Genomic DNA, 17,885 nt, shown 5'->3' on the forward strand with positions numbered 1-17,885 from the left:
TCGCGTTAATCCCTTTTTTATTTTTTACTTCCGTTCAGTATTTTAATCTGTTTAAATTTTTTCCCCATCCCCCTCCGCCACGTCCCAGCTTTCTTCGTATTTTTCTTGATCCGAAATTGCATTCACACAAGCGAAGTAATATTCATAATGAAACGTTCTGTTACTAGGTATTCCAAAAGGGTGTATGTATGGTATATTGCATATTGTATAATACGCACACACATATATATCACAACTTGGAACCTGATAAATTTGTGAGCCACAGTCCACTTCGTCAGATGCATGAAGTGATAATCCTGAATTAGCAAGTGGAAGGAATTTAGAAGGGTGAAGTCAGAAGAAAATGAAATGCAAAAAAGAGCAGGCAGTGAGGATGCATTTAATTTCCTTCTGATCACACTTTTACGACCTCAAACTGCATGTTTGTGTATGTGTTGTATATACACACTTAGGCATCTGATGAAATGGTGGACTGCGGTGAAAGTTTATGCTATAATAAATTCATTACTCTAAGGTGCCACAAGACTATCCTGGCAATGGTAACCTAAATAAAGAGTACATTTATGCTGCTACTGCACCACAGCCACACTTGCACATTTCAAAGCTCAGAATGGTAGCATTAGGGATTTTTATTCGTATTTTTTTTTCTTGGCAGTGAAAGAGATCTCTGTGAGTACAAGATTCGTTGCAAGATTCAAGGACCAGTTCTTTATATATTTTCAAGATTAAAGTAACAGAACAGCAGTATGTTTTAAAGGCAGCCTGAGTTCCATTATAAAAGCCAGAACAGTTGTGAACACAGGACAGTGAGCCTTTAAAAATGAAGCAAAGAAATGCACACTACTGTATTGGCGTGCAAACCTGGTCCTTTGGCCCATTTACCATAAGTGTTCATCACAATTGCCATTCAGTATAGCCAAGGTTGTGTTCTCACCCCAACACAATTTGGAATATTCTCCCTAGTGCTCTCATATGCCTTCAACTCGACTAAATATGGTGTGTACATCCATTCAAGGACCAACAAGGGTTTGTTCACCCTGGTTCATATCTGCAAAATGAAGGTCTACCAGCCTTGCATGTTGAGCATGCTAATTTATGGAAGTGAGTCATGGGCAACTTATAACTACCAGGAGCAACGTCTTAATGCCTTTCACATGTGCTGTGTCAGGAAGACTTTGAGCATCACATGGCAGGACACAGTCTCAAACAAAGATGTGCTCTCCCAAACACACATCCCCAGCATGTTCCCACTCCTGTCTCAGCGACGTCTATGCTGGCTTAGTCATGTCCACAGAATGGAAGAAGGCAGGGTCCCCAAGGTCATACTCTATGGGGAACTGGCTTCAGGAACTAGGCCCATTGGCAGACTGCATTACAAATATGTCTGCAAACATGATAAGAAAGTTGGTAGCATCAACTTCGTCATGTGGAAATCCCTTGCAGCAACCACAGCACCTGGAGACAGACAGTCAGGTTGTGTATCCACAGCAGTGATCAGAGGAGGAATGACCGTTGGGAGGAGCGCAGAGAGAAGAAACATCGTGGTGCATCTGCAGTAGCACAAATGGATGCCTTCATCTGTCCCAGCTGCAACAAAACATGTCTCTCCCCTATCAGTCTCTACAACCACAGCAGGCACTATAACTCTCCAACGGTTTGATTTCATCCTCAAAGGTGCATTCCTCCATTGTTTCCCGAGACAGGTGGATGCCAACCAACATAGCAAGCGAATTATCTAGCAATACAGACCCTACAAGTGTCCCTATTTTCTAGGGATGTCCCTGATGTAGAGAAGCCGTCCCGGTTTCTGATTTGATCCTGGAATGTCCCGCCTTTCCTTAGGATGTTCCTATTTTCGTTGGAGGTTATGGAATTATCTGACCCCCAAACCGTCTGAAGGCAATCCTATATAAGGAAGGTTTTTTAATGTTTAAAACTTTTTATGTTTTTATATATGTTGGAAGCTACCCAGAGTGGCTGAGGCAACCTAGTAAGATGTGTGGGGTATAAATACTGTAGTAAAATTATCATTATGTTATGGGACGTCCCTATTTTCATCGGAGAAATGTTGGAGGGTATGGCAATATAAATCCAGTACAGAAAATAGAAGTAAGGGGTCAATGTTAGGTTTTCAACATTGTAAAGTTGAAAACATCACGGTTTGACAATAAAGCGTGATGTTGAAAGAAGTTGCTTTGGCCCCAGCTGGCGATGCGCCGGGTGAAACTGTCTCCTTACCTGCTTAGGCTGTAACCTTGCTGTCTAAAGCAGCATTTTTATATATTCTGTCACTCCTGTTTTATATAATAAACCAAGCTTTCTTTATTTCTTTGTGTGTGAGCTTCTTGTGGGCATAAGATTAAGGGTTAACACTCATCCATAAAAGCACTCCAGCAAAAGATCCTAAACCCCACAGCAGTGTGTACAGTATATATATGAGTGCTGGCTGTGCACATGTGAGTCCAGTTACACACCCGTAACATGGATGTGGTTTTGAAATTAGCACATGCAATCTTTGACCATTGCACCATAAACATGTGACTTATGACACAGCCACAGCATTCACAATGGAGGTTTCCTGGTCCCTTTTTATTTCTGGAGGGTATGAGAAATGAAGGTGGCAAATGTATCAGAAAGGAAATGACTTTGTATGCAGTCAAGAGGAAAGGTTAAACCTGGCCAGGTGAAGCTATTACTGAGTGCCTGGATAATGCTTAAAATGAGATGTCATTATACAAATTGCAAATCATGAATCTACAGAGTTTACAGACTTGCACAACTACATTCTAAAGCCTCAATACATTGAAAGGTGAACATGTACATTACCATTTATAGTGAGGATGCATGTATTTATTTTTACAGTAGAACGGCTTATAGGATGATGACTAGACTTGTTATTGTTAGAGCAGGCACGTTTGATACTGACTTGTTAGAGCAAAACAGCCCTGTTCATCAAATGCTATCAAAAATAATTCAAGAGGCAGGATAGATTATTAGGCTGTTAGTCATGTAATAAAAGTAATAGACATTAATAAGAACTTTTCTCATAAGGAAAGCAGTGTAGTATAGTAGATAGAGTTCTGGATAAAGGAGAGAAGGATTCAAAGCCATATAAGTCATGAAACTTACTGCATGACCTTGGGTCAGTTACTGTCTTTGAGTTTGACCTACCTTACAGGGCTGTTTTGAGGATAAAAATAGGTTGGACTCTCCTGAGTCCTATGAAGGAAAAGTGGGACAGAAATGAAAAGTGATAATAACAATTCATATTTAATTAGAATAACAAACATACTTAATTAGAATGAATGTATGGTAATGCCCCCCATATGTGTCACATATTTTGATGTGAGTCAGAATGCATGCCGTTATCTATGTCCTGCACATCTTGATTGAGATTGAGATGAACATCCTTTGCATGAGCTGGAACGTGAGATTATATCTCATCATCATTGCATTATGAGTATTTACTCACTAAAACTGTTTAAATTATAGTTAGATGTAATTCACCATAAATTATATTGTGATTCAGTAACCAAATATATTTCTTATATCACACTCACAAATGCTTGTTTATCAGAGGCAGAGTGGTGTAGTGGTTAGGGTGTCAGACTTGGTTGTCCTGGGAGACCAGGGTTCACATCTCCACTCAGCCATGAAGCTCGCTGAGTGATCTGAGGCCAGTTCTCACTCTCAGCCTAACCTACCTCATAGGGTTGTAGTGAAAATAAAATGGGGAGTAGCAGTACTATGGACACCTCCTTGAGCTCCTTGGAGGAAAGGTGAGATGGAAATGCAATAATAAATGAATAAATAGTCCACCTTGCCTCCAAAGAGCTAACAGTAGCATACGTGATCCTTCCCCTTTGTTGTTGTTGTTGTTTAGTCGTTTAGTTGTGTCCGACTCTTCGTGACCCCATGGACCAGAGCACGCCAGGCACCTCTGTCCTTCACTACTTCCCGCAGTTTGGTCAAACCAGCATGAGCTGGTAACCTTGAAAACACTATCCAACCATCTCGTCCTCTGTCGTCCCCTTCTCCTAGTGCCCTCCATCTTTCCCAGCATCAGTGTCTTCTCCAGGGAGTCTTCTCTTCTCATGAGGTGGCCAAAGTACTGGAGCCTCAGCTTCACGATCTGTCCTTCCAGTGAGCACTCAGGGCTGATTTCCTTAAGAATGGATGCGTTTGATCTTCTTGCAGTCCATGGGACTCTCAAGAGTCTTCTCCAGCACCATAATTCAAAAGCATCAATTCTTCGGCGATCAGGCTTCTTTATGGTCCAGCTCTCACTTCCATACATCACTACTGGGAAAACCATGGCTTTAACTATACGGACCTTTGTTAGCGAGGTGACGTCTCTACTTCTCAAGATGCTGTCTAGGCCTGTCATTGCCCTTCTCCCAAGAAGCAGGCGTCTTTTAATTTCATGGCTGCTGTCACCATCTGCAGTGATCATGGAGCCCAAGAAAGTAAAATCTCCCACTGCCTCCATTTCTTCCCCTTCTATTTGCCAGGAGGTGATGGGACCAGTGGCCATGATCTTCGTTTTTTTTTATGTTGAGCTTCAGACCATATTTTGCACTCTCCTCTTTCACCCTCATTAAAAGGTTCTTTAATTCCTCCTCACTTTCTGCCATCAAGGTTGTGTCATCTGCATTTCTGAGGTTGTTGATATTTCTTCCGGCAATCTTAATTCCAGTTTGGGATTAATCCAGCCCAGCCTTTCGCATGATGTATTCCCCTTGCCCATTTTTTATTGTCACAACAACCCTGTGAGGAAGGTTAAACAAAGACATAGTGACTGTCCCAAGGTCACCTGGTGAGTTTCATGACTGAGGAGGGATTTGAATCCTAGCATTATAGGTCCCAATCCCACATTCTGATCACTGCAACACACTGGTTGTCATATTGTACATTTTCTGCATTGTGTGTGTGCAATGTGTTCTCTCTCTCTCTCTCTCTCTCTCTCTCTTTCTCTTTCTCTCACTGCTTTAGGGATGACTGATTCTTCCCTGTTTTACTGGATTGGACTTACGGTAAATCTGCAACCTCAGGATATCGCCAAAGCTACCATGTACAAATGTAGGTGTTGAACAGGCAGTATGAACAAGACAGGAATTAAAGAATGTTACAGTATGTTCCTATTAATCCAGCCTTTCCTCATCTGTTTTCTCAGGCTTTTGCAGAAATAATTAAAGGTAAAGGTAAAGGTACCCCTGCCCGTACGGGCCAGTCTTGCCAGACTCTAGGGTTGTGCGCCCATCTCACTCAAGAGGCCGGGGGCCAGCGCTGTCCGGAGACACTTCCGGGTCACGTGGCCAGCGTGACATTGCTGCTCTGGCGAGCCAGCGCAGCACACGGAAACGCCGTTTACCTTCCCGCTAGTAAGCGGTCCCTATTTATCTACTTGCACCCGGGGTGCTTTCGAACTGCTAGGTTGGCAGGTGCTGGGACCGAGCAACGGGAGCGCACCCCGCCACGGGGATTCGAACCGCCGACCTTTCGATCGGCAAGCCCTAGGCGCTGAGGCTTTTACCCACAGCGCCACCCGCGTCCTAGCAGAAATAATTACAACTTCTTTAAACATTTAAGCTATGGAGGCAGATGAAATGAAAGAACTTCCAGAGAGAGAGAGAGAGAGAGAGAGAGAGAGAGAGAGAGAGAGAGAGAGAGAGAGAAAGAAAGCAATCCAAACCCCTTTGCGCTGTGCTGGTGCTTGTGTGTGTTTGTATTGGACAGAGGTGTTCCTTTCCTCCGCCTAGCTCTGCAGTCTCCATTGTCTTGTGCCCATGGAGTGATGCCAGCATCACTCTGCCAGTGTGGACCTCCCTGTGCTACTAGGTAAAGGTAAAGGTACCCCTGCCCATAAGGGCCAGTCTTGACAGACTCTAGGGTTGTGTGCTCATCTCGCTCTATAGGCCGGGAGCCAGCGCTGTCCGCAGACACTTCCGGGTCATGTGGCCAGCGTGACAAGCTGCATCTGGTGAGCCAGTGCAGCACACGGAAACACCGTTTACCTTCCCGCCAGTAAGCGGTCCCTATTTATCTACTTGCACCCGGGGGTGCTTTCGAACTGCTAGGTTGGCAGGCGCTGGGACCGAACGACGGGAGCGCACCCCGCCGCGGGGATTCGAACCGCTGACCATGCGATCGGCAAGTCCTAGGCGCTGAGGTTTTACCCACAGCGCCACCCGCGTCCCTTCCCTGTGCTACTATTGAGCCCTAAATTTATTTGTTGATAAATTGTAGTTCAGCAATGTCATGCAGCAGTCTACCTTGGAAATTCTTTTGCCTCAGAATGGTGATACTTTAGGAGATGGAAATGTTCTATTGGTTGTTGAATGATGTCATATTTGTGACCTCTTATCCTTTGAGGTAAACTCTGACCTAATTGTCTATATAAGACAATTAAAAGGGCATAATTGGCCATTTATGACATAAATTGCTTGATCATCTGTGTAATCTATGGCTTAAGGATATGTCAAAGGGACTTTGTGGTTTCTGTGTATGAGTTTCCATGGTGCTTGACAGAAACAAGAAGTAACCTCTTTCTTGTGTCTCAGATTTTTGTTTGTGCTACCAAAGCTTGTTGTTTTGAGTTGTGCCGATAAGGAAGGATCACTATATGGAGATCCCTTAGAGATCCATAACTTGTGTATTAATTTTTCTGCAATAACTAAATTCCAGAGATTTTTATACCATGAAGATAGAGTTATATTTTTTTAAAAATAATTGTGCTATAGAGATCTTGGCAGCTGACAGCATTCATGTCAACAGTTCCTTTCGGCAAAATGCCTTCATATGATCTGTCCCATATTTAGTAGGGATAACTGAGGAGAAATTTGAATGGTTTTTTAAACAGTATTTGATACCGCCTAATCAATTTCATTTCAGAATAAAGAAAAGGGTGGGCATTCCTACCAGAGATGGGAAAAGCTCCTATATTCTCACAACCTCTTCAGCAATTCAGTGATGTACTAGAAGTAATACAAGGTAGTTGACTGAGTGTGCATTGCCATCAGCGTACTGTAAAATGTTTAAGGAACAGTCTCCCACATGTGCAGGAACTGATTTGTATAGCTTAGAATTCCAAAGTGCTTTGCAGTCTATGTCCTCTATAGAAATATTTGTTTGTTTGTTTTCTATACAGATATTTAAATCCTTTTCTCAAGAGGATTTTAATCCTGATAATGGGCCTGTTGTGGTGTCCAAAAGATTGTCAATTCTCTGACTTCCTCCATGCTAATCTTTCACAAACAGTAGTAAAACTTGAAAGCCTCGTTATAACCTCATTCACTAGTCAGGACAAGAAGGGTCTACCTTGGTGCTCTGACAGATGACATAATCACGCCTACTCTGAAAATAGACCTGGAACTGTGTTCCCTGCATTTCTGCTCTACTGTGCCACTGATCTTACTGTGTTTTAAGTTTTGTTCATTATTACTTGGACAATGTAAGCCAGGCTTCCTCAGCCTCGGCCCTCCAGATGTTTTGAGACTACAGTCCCCATCAACCCTGACCACTGGTCCTGCTAGCTAGGGATCATGGGAGTTGTAGGCCAAAAACATCTGGAGGGCCAAGGTTGAGGAAGCCTGATGTAAGCTTTTCAATATATGAGTACACTGTTATTATACGAAGTCTATTCCCTAATTTTATTTCTCATGCAGTAAAGTTTTAACTTTAACATTTGTATATTTTGTGCTCCATGGGTTTACACAAGCTGTGGTTAAGGCAATTTTGAAATAGGGAACCATTGCACAATAACGAATCTTAGATGACTCTGACTGAAAAGCCTGCTAGATAGAGATGATTCCTTTTAAACTGAGTAATAGTTAGCTAATAATTGATTACACATGCAAACATCTTAAGTTTAGCCAATTATTAATCCATTAAAAAGCAAGTTGCCTTTTTGAGTACAGTACAATTTCTGTTTCCAGATTGTAAAGGGAGTGTAAGATAAGCTGAAATATTTCTGTTCTTTATTTCATTTTGTATTATTTTTATCCATATTTTCCCTTTTTAGATCACAGCAAGTCACAAATTCTAATTAATAAAATATGCAGAAGTACATGGACTTGGATCTGCTTTAAAAAACCTAACAACACATTAAAAAAAACCTAACAACACATGAAATTCATACATATCCAAAATATCTGATGTATATTTTGCTCTAGGTGGCTTAGTTTGGTCAGAATCAAGTATACACTTCCACCATTAACACTAAATACATTACTTCTGGTAAATGAGCCACCATAGCTGCTAGAGGACCATGAAAATTTGTGTCCCAGGTTTTTTAGACTCGTCTACCCGTGTACTATCTGAAACCAAAGGGCCGCATTAGTTGCCAGATGTGAAATATATTGGCATTATTTTTAGCTTTCCTACCCCACTACTTTGTATTGATGAGATGAGAGTTTGTGTGTCTCTAATTGGACCTAATTATAAATGAGATTACCCAGCAAAAGCTAGCGCACAGCTCTCATTGAGTTTGCATACATACTTAAGGTACCTATGCATGAGGCTTGTTTATAATGATATTTAGGGAATGATTCATGTTCTTATGTAGGGAATGATTCTTATGTTCTTATTGTTTCATACTTTCTGGATCTCCCATGATCATATTATAGTTGTGTTCTATGTTATAAATCAAGAGTTGCCTAGAGTTGCCTAGAGTTGTTTCTTTCTGTTTCCCAACGTATTTCTTATCAATAAAAAAAAATCTGGTGTTGTGCAAGCAAATTTTTTTTCTGAAAGTGTGGCCCAGAGAAAAAAGTTTGAGAACCACTGGTATAGAGCGATAAGTCAGATTTGCAATATCTATCTACTTTTAGTTTCATGGTGCCCATGGCTGTGTGAACTGAATCCAGTTCTGAAAACAATATGCAACTTGTCCAATGGTCACTTTGGGTGTCACATTTATGTTTCCTAGGGCTCCTGAGTAAGAGCCAATTGCTGAACTTTTGAACTGAGTTATTCTCTTATTATATGACATCAGCCTATTCTGATGTCACCCCCTCCTCCCTTGCCTTTTGAGGCCAATATCATGTGCTGATCACATGTTCCAGTGGCTGGATGAACAAGAGTAAGTAAAAAACTGAACAGGGGACCCATAGAAGTTTTGCAATAAAAGCATATGTGTGTGTGTATATATATGTATGCCCAAGTTGACATTCCTGAGGATATCTACCGTGATCAGAATCACTTCTTGGGGAAAAAACCACATTTCTCATTACCTAACTATTGCAAACTCTGAATGCTGACCTTCAGGGATGAACTCATATGTTATCCGATGAGTGAATGGTCTAATGCAGAGGTTTTCAACCTTTTGAGCCCACGGCTCCCTTGACCAACTACATTCTTTCTGCGGCACCCCTGTGGGGCTCAGGAGCCCAGTTATGTCACCCCTTGCCTGCAGAGTTGGCAGCCCCTCACCCCTTTTCAAACGCCCTTTTGGAGTGTTCCCTCAGCCTCCTCTCCCCTCTCCTTGTGAGTCCTTTGAGCAGCCGTCACCACTGCCCTTGGTCTCTGAGCTTCCCCCTCCCCACCCCAAAGAGAGGTGCCTCCTCCCTGGCCAGCCCCAGAGGCACCATTCGCCTGGGGAGCTTGTAGCCAGGACTGCTGCAACAAACAGCCACACAAGTCTTTGGGAGGCAGAGACATGAGAAGGCATCAATGGAGGGAGGGAAGGAAAGAGGGACAGAGGCCAGTGTTGCCTGTGGCACCCCTAACCATCATTCAAGGCACCCCAGGGTGCCATGGCACACTGGTTGAAAACCACTGGTCTAGTGGAAGAGGAAGGATGAAGAGCAAAAGTGGATGATTGAATGAGTACAGTGGTACCTCGGGTTAAGTACTGGAGGTCCATTCTTAATCTGAAACTGTTTTTAACCTGAAGCACCACTTTAGCTAATGGGGCCTCCTGCTGCTGCCGCGCCGCCGGAGCACAATTTCTATTCTCATCCTGAAGCAAAGTTCTTAACCCGAGGTACATTTCTGGGTTAGTGGAGTCTGTAAGCTAAAGCGTATGTAATCTGAAGCGTATGTAACCTGAGATACCACTGTAATGTCTTTCTGAGACTCCTAAGGTTGTATCTGTCATATTGAGCAACAATCAGTCAAACTGATTTTGAACATGGGTTCACCTGCCATTCACACTGGTGTGGTGCCACTCCTGTGTGGATTGTTGCTGGCTGAAATGGGCTAGCTGGTGTATGAACTGTGCTGCAAAAACAGCAACTGTATCCCCACAAGGCAGCTGGTCTTTTTTGCAAGGGGTGCTTCCTCCCTCACTTCATGTTTGACGCTGCCATTGCTATGGGAAGCTGCCATATCAAAGTACTCTTAGAGCTTCATATCTCTTAAATCCTGTTAGCAAATGTCTTACCAGCGCCTGAAGAATACATAAAAGGGAGGTGTCAGAATAATGGATCTTTCAGCAAATGAGACAACAACACCTGCAGAGCCCACAAAATGAACTGAGATGAAAGTGCAACTGCAAAGGCAAACTTCATTCATTTTCTGCCCCCTCCTTCCCTGCTTCTGCCTACTTGTAGACATTTATTTAACGACTCAGGAAAAGGCTGGCGGAGCAATCTATCTGACTCGTTCATTTTTGCAGTTTACGTGGGAGTGGAGGGAGGCAGCCAGTCTGCGTGGATTTTATCCCAGATGTGTGGGCTGGCATGAAAGCTCATTCAGACAGATAAGTGTGCCATCAAGATATAAAAACATTGTTAGAAGAGGAGTTTGTGGACATGTGCTCAAATGCTTATTATGGGATTTTATCTTATGCTGCCCACAACTCCAGGCTAACCCTGTTGTTATGTAGGAGGTGGTCACAAGCTTCTATTCTCCATCATTAGCAAAGTCAAATAAAAATAGCAACAGAAACAAAACTGAGTAACAATATCCGCTGTCATGGAGAACTCAATAAGTCCTTTGCTCCCCACCAATCACAATGCTTCTCACTGTTGAGTCCTACCGCCCCCCACAACACACTCACACACATTGGTCACCAGTGTGATGAAAAATGAAATAGTGTTGGCTGGGATGCCAAGATGAAGTTGAGGAACTCTTTCTACACCCTCTGCACACAAGCAGGCTACGCGAGAGGGCTCACAGTGCCTTTTCTAGCACTAGGTCTCTATAACCTTGTGATTTGGAGGTTTGTGCACAGAAGCCATTGAATCTTCTAGGGAGGCAATTGCCCTCTTCATTTGAAAAAGAGGACTTATCAGCATGTACAATGAGTGAGTGGCAACAGACCCCGCCTCCAATCTCTATGTGTTGATGTCAGAGCCAGCCCAGCCATTAGGCAGGCTGAGGCCACTGCTTCAGGTGGCAGAAGCCCTCCGGGCAGCACACCCCACAGATGCCCCACCTGCACTGCCACCTCCAGCAGCAGCGGACAGCTGTTGCCATCAGTGCCAATTTCCGGCAAGATCACATCCATTTTGGGTGAGATCTCAAGCGGTGAAAAGGGATGTGCCACCCCTGGTTGAAGTGTCTGCAATGGACACCCACATAGGGCAGGTTCCCAATCATTTTGCAGTTTACACAGACACACTTTGCAGATGTGAGTCTCAGTATGAGGATGGTGGAGGACAGAACTTCTTGCCACACATTATGGGGTTGTCATACCTGTGAGTAGGGATGGGTGTATCTGACAATTTTGGATTCTCTCTGTTTCTCATTTTTTCCAGTCTCCACATTTACACATCAATTTGTGAATTTCTTTCTTTTTAAGCCCTCATCAGGCTTTTAAGTGTGGATTTCTCCATACTAAAGCACATTTCCCCTTTGTATCTTTGTATTTTCCCTAATTATAATACATGCTATTTTCAACAAGATACACATTTTTATGCACACTTTACTGTTGATAATGTTGTTGTTGTTTTTTACACATGACTTGGCCAAAGAACTGCATTGTGAAATTCAGAGATCTGCAAATTTCAATGGCTGCTTCAGTTTCAGTTCTTGTTTTATTTTTGAAAGCGCAACTTAGGTAAATGCTCCTTTAAGTGCAAACTTCCTTATTCCAACCTGTTACTATGAGCCCGAATGTGAGGAAGAGGGCTAATAGCATTGATAAAACTGCACACAGGGTGTATTCATTGGTATATCTGGGTGAGTAATCCTGCAATGCATACATGCTGAGTGCAGTTTTATGAATGTTAGTCCTCTTCACAGGTTGATGTGACTTTTCCCAGGCAAAGTTTATTTTAGGGTGTGTGCTGCTGGCAACTAGCGCTTTACTTACAGCAGGAATAGAAACCAAACCCTGCAGAGCAAGAGCTTAACCACACGAGCAAAGGAACAGGCTGTTGTAGGGTCCTTGCCATAATATCAAGGGCCACACATAGAACTTCAACTCAGCAAGGCTTTCCCACATTCAGTCCCTGGTGATAGGCTCCCGAGAGAGAGCTGGGATCAACCATGTCTGGAAACTCTCAAATCCATACAACACACCAATTGTTCTCCTTGAGGTTATCCATCTGAACCACAGCGTCAAAGAATGAGATTTTCAGAGCCTACCAAGGTGGCCTGTTCATGCTTGCCACAATTTTACTGGGAGAATGCTAGCATTGTTTTATATGTAATTTATATGTTGCAAGCAAATACGTATTTTTTAAATAAAAAAACCAACAACACGAGGAATGCTTTTACTGTTCTTTGTGACTATAAGGACACACCCTTTGTCACTGTGTGAGGAATGATGGTTCAACCATTTAGAAACACATTTTACAGGATGCCTGGCAGAGACGATATTTACTTACTCAGAATGAATATATACTGTACAGGGAATTTTTCAGCATTGTGTCATACAACTGCTTTCTTCAATTAAACTCATATCCTGGAAGACCGACCCCTTTGTCTCCCCCACTGCCCCACTGACTTCTACATCCTGTATAGTACAAAGACAAATCTCAGGCAGCACATGATTTTTCAAGTGGCTGTATTTTCCTTTGAGCTTGCTGATCTTGGACAGATATTTGCCTATACTAATTAAAATTTAAGCATATATGTTAATATTAACCTAGGGCACTCCTAATACTAATTTTTAAAAAATAAAAATTCTACCATTTTCGGATATGCATTCTTCAGTTCCATTGTAGATATATATAACTCTAGCTCACTTCTAGCTCTTTCATTCCATGTGTTTTCTGACAGCCTTCTTTCTGTTTTTTAAAAATTATTATTATAGTCCCTACTGAAATTGGTGCCTTATTTATTATTACATTTCTGCCCCGACCTTTCCTTCATGGACCCCATGAGGAAGGTTACAATCAGACAGAATGACGGAAGGTTACATGCCTGGGGTTCATAGTTGAGTGGAGATCTGAGCCCTCGTTTTCCAAGTCCTAGTCTTAAACCATACTGGCACACTGGCTCTTATTAACAGTTACAGCAAAATGCTTTTTATTATTACTGTATTGCATTCATATCCTGTCCTTTCTCTCAAAGGAGCCCAAGGCAGCAACAAACCGAACTTTAGGCTGGGAGATGGCAAAGGGAAGTTTGCTCAATGCAAGGAAACTTGCTATGGCAGAAGGAACACTGGAATCTGAGCAAAAAAACACCATTAATAACCCAAATGTAGTGAGAAGTTCCATGGAATTTTTAGCAGACCAGAACCTTGTGGTTATGTCTCATGAGTTTCCACAAGGCTGTGTAAATTTGTTACATGCCACGCCACCTCTAGCCCTCTGAGCCAATCCCAGCAGTTCTAGATGGTTTTTTGAGAGGGTTGATCATTCCATCAGGCAAGCAGAAATGTCTGTGCTTAAGGAACTTAGTGCTGTGTCGGATTCCACCCTGAATATGCAGCTGTCGGGGTGTATGGCTTGCAGACACATTGGGATTTGAAGGCTTTGGAAATATAGGGGAAAGTTTTTTAAAAAAATTGCTGGGCATTTCACTTGAAGGGCTGAGCACTGGTTGCTCTAATAGACCCTCCTGCACTGGTGTCAGGAGTAAATCTTTTGTCTTTGCTTAAACATAGCTGGAGTAGGAGCCAGCTTAAACTGGGCTGCACCCTAGGGAGCCTGGGAGTGGGGAGATAAGAGCTTTTCCTTCTTCCTGTGTTCTGTTTTGCTGAAACTCTGACATAAATATGCATCCAAAACAGGCAATTCCTTACTCCATTCCCTTGAGGCACACAAGGTTTTAAAATATTTAAATTCTTTCCCGTACAGATAAACTGAGGCATGTGTTCATACTAACAAACCCCTCCTCCAATTACGGTACTTTTGCTTTTTAAAAAAGGATTACAAGGATTTTACACTCCCCCCTCCCCTCCAGTATGACAAATCTTTTCCTCCAGATGTTTGCCTCTGTCAGCTTGCCCGTAGATCAGATGGTGCCAGGCTGCTTTCTTTGATCCTAATAACATAAGTCACATAAGGAGTCAGTTATCTATTTTTATTTTTTGTTGCTGGCAAAGCTGTTTGGGTCTGATAATTATTTAAACAGCAGGAAAGTTGTGTGCCTTCCTTAACAGATGCATGCAAAGGAAACATGCTTCAGAACTGAGGGTAAAGAAAACTTGCATTTCATCTTGCACAGATGCCCTCTAATTGTTGTGAACGTTGTGGTAAAATCCTCAGGCCATTATGCAAGCACTTAAGGAAAAGGCCACTACTGCTTTCTTGCATACATGCATGTGTGCATGTTACAGATTCCACATTTTGAGTGTTTGCCTAGCTCCTGCAGAGATCCTCTGTAAGCAAATATCAACAGGACATATACATGCATGCAGAGATGGAACCTAGAATATAGTATAAACAGCATGCAAGCTGACTTTTGCTACTTTTTGTTTAAACACACACAGACATATGCACTGTTACAGTTTTTTTCTTCCCCTAAAGGGGAATGCCAGACTTGGGCAAGAAGACCAGGTGACTAAGTGTTTCCTTAAAGGGAAGCCACTAGCTGTACATTGAGCAAGCGAGGCGGGAGGGGGAGAAAACCCTCTGAACGAGCCTGAAATATTCTGATGCAAATTGAAGTTGCACAAAAGTGCATTTTCTGGTGGAAGATTCACGAGCTACAAAATTACTTCTTTTATTCCCGGGAAATTTTGCTGAAAATTTGAGGGTCTTTGTTCCAGTAAGGTCATGGTGAAATGGCACTTGTTCTCATCAATGCAAGTTTGACAAAGTCTTTCTTGGACATTTCACTTTTTATGCTCAACCTTGTCACTCTCACTTGGTTTTGACCAATTTGTCTTGCAACATGGATGACATGGCATGTTTACAGAGAGGTTCATTGAGTTCGGTCAGAGTTGCCATGTAAACTGGACAGGGAGAAAGCTGATAAATATGTATTTATCCGCATCAGATACCAACCATTGCGATTTTTTTATGAAGTGCAAATATATAAACACTCGTGCACCCAGACCAAGCAGGATCACTCTCCCATTGCATCAGCCAATATGGTGTGTGTGTGTGTGTGTGTGTGTGTGTGTGTGTGTGTGTGTGGAGGAGATCCTACTTAGCTTTTTACCTTTAAGTGGGTAGACAGTGGTAGTTGGGTGGTAGGAAAGACTTCTCTTCCCTACCCTTCTGCCACCAGCCCACTGGCTTAAAGGAGAAGTGTGAACCACCTCAAACAGCTCCTTTGCAAAGGCCTCTAATTCCCTCATTAGCCTAGGAATGGGAATTAACTCCTGCTGACTTGTCTGTGCAGTACTATTCACTACGGGAACAGGGTGTGTGGCCAATGCAATATTAAACCCTGTCCTCCTGCACATCAGCTGATGCCATCAGAGACATTAGCGGATGGGTGTGCATAATTTGGGGGAAATGGCCTCTTGGGCTAATGTCTCTGATGGCATCAGCTGATGTGCAGGAGGACAGGGTTTAATATTGCATTGGCCACACACAAGTTCTCCAGAAAACAGCACACAGAAGTGTAAACGTTTCCACTCATGTCATGGCATTTATTTATTTATTTACAAAATTGATTAACTTCTCAACACAAAAAAGATGTGCACAAAATGTTCTACAGACAACATTTGTTCAACACAGCAGCTTAAATCTGCATTGAACAACGAAATCAAAATAAAAGGTTGATATCACCACTCCAGGAAGTCTTGTCTGATTAAGAATGCCTTTGACATGCGCAGGAACGCACAACCTTTGGCACCTGTTTAATATCAAGTGGGAGCAGATTCCACATTTTTAGTCCATATTCTTACAAACAATTTAAAAGTTCTATGTCCTAGATATGCACGCTAAAGGCACATACTCTTTCAGTTACTTGACTTACATTGATAGCTGTAGTTATTATAAGGTGTACATAAGTAATGCTCTTAGGCTACATAACACCGCCCTTATGAAATTAAACCTAAGAGGAGGCCTTTAAATTTTGCTCCAGTCCCTGCTGAAATCTGAAATGGCACACCTAAGTACAATAACTTTGGGTGCATCCACATGACAGTTTAATGTGGATTCAGAACTCATGTCTGCATGTTTTTTTATTTTGGCGTCCGCACGATGGTCTCCTCATCCAAATACTAAATTGCACTTTTCACCGTTGAATCTGCATTGCACCCCCATCCTCGCATAACCTGAAAAGCGAGGGAAGTCCCGCATAAATTTGTACTTTGCCCAACTATAGATATGCATGTAAATTGTTGGGTGCTCTCTGTCACCACACCCGCTACTTTCATTTGCTTTTTGCCTGTGCACAATGCAATCATTTTATTTCTAGCTGCCCAAAGGAACGGACTGTGCCCGTTTGCAGTTGTTGCTGAAGGCACATCTACATTAAAATTTTATTTTTGATACGCCCGCTTTGGACAGATCTGCTCATGAGGAAGACAGGTATATTAAATATCAATATCAAGCTGAACTAATTCTGCATGCATAGAATTGGCAACACTTGCCAATCTATATTTTAGGGTAAAAACTTTAAAGCCAAAGAAGGCTGGAGTGCTTATCTACAATTTGCCAATGTGCACAGAAAAAAAAAGCATTCCTTTTCAGGGAAATGTGCATAAAATGAATTTATGATTTGATCTTCCTGTACGGTGCATTCCCTAGCTATGAAAAGGTATGAATGCATAGTCACAGAAATAGCTTGAGACATGCTTGAGAAACAACACTGAAGGGTGGGGAAATGGAAACTGAGTGCAGAAACCTCTCCATCAAGGAAGAATACCTTGTGTGTGGGAAACAGCTTTACACATATCCAAGGCTGAAAATTTAAACTGCTCATGTGTGGACACTCTTACTCAAATCTGCACACAGACTCATTGAATCTTGTGTGACATAATGCCCCTTTATGGATGCACCCATTTAGCTCCTAAGATTTTCCTTGTGCCCTCCTTTTGCCAAATGTAGATATGGACCGGTATTCTGTAGTAGTAGTAGTAGTAGTAGTAGTAGTAGTAGTAATAATAATAATAATAATAATAATAATAATAATAATAATAATAATAATAATTTATTTATACCCCGCCCATCTGGCTGGGTATAACATTAAAATCTTCCCTAAACAGAGCTGCCTTGAGATGTCTTCTAAAGATTTGGTAATTATTTTTCTCTTTGACATTTGGTGGGAGGGCGTTCCACAGGGCGGGTGCCACTACCGAGAAGGCCCTCTGCCTGGTTCCCTGTAACTTGGCTTCTCGCAGCGAGGGAACCATCAGAAGGCCCTCGGTGCTGGACCTCAGTGTCTGGGCAGAAACGATGTAGCAGATGATTCAGATCAATCTTACCTGGCAGCTGAAGTGGGAATCAAAGGCCATTGCAGGGGGGAAAGAGGCCTGATCTCAATCATGTTGGACAGGTGCAGACTGCAGGAGACCCCATAGGGCAGCCCCTGCCATTTCCTCCCTAGGGGTGGGAGGAGACCAGAATTTACCATGGATACTATACCTGTAT

This window comes from Podarcis muralis, chromosome 3 (genome assembly GCF_964188315.1).
Source record: "Podarcis muralis chromosome 3, rPodMur119.hap1.1, whole genome shotgun sequence".
NCBI lineage: Eukaryota > Metazoa > Chordata > Lepidosauria > Squamata > Lacertidae > Podarcis > Podarcis muralis.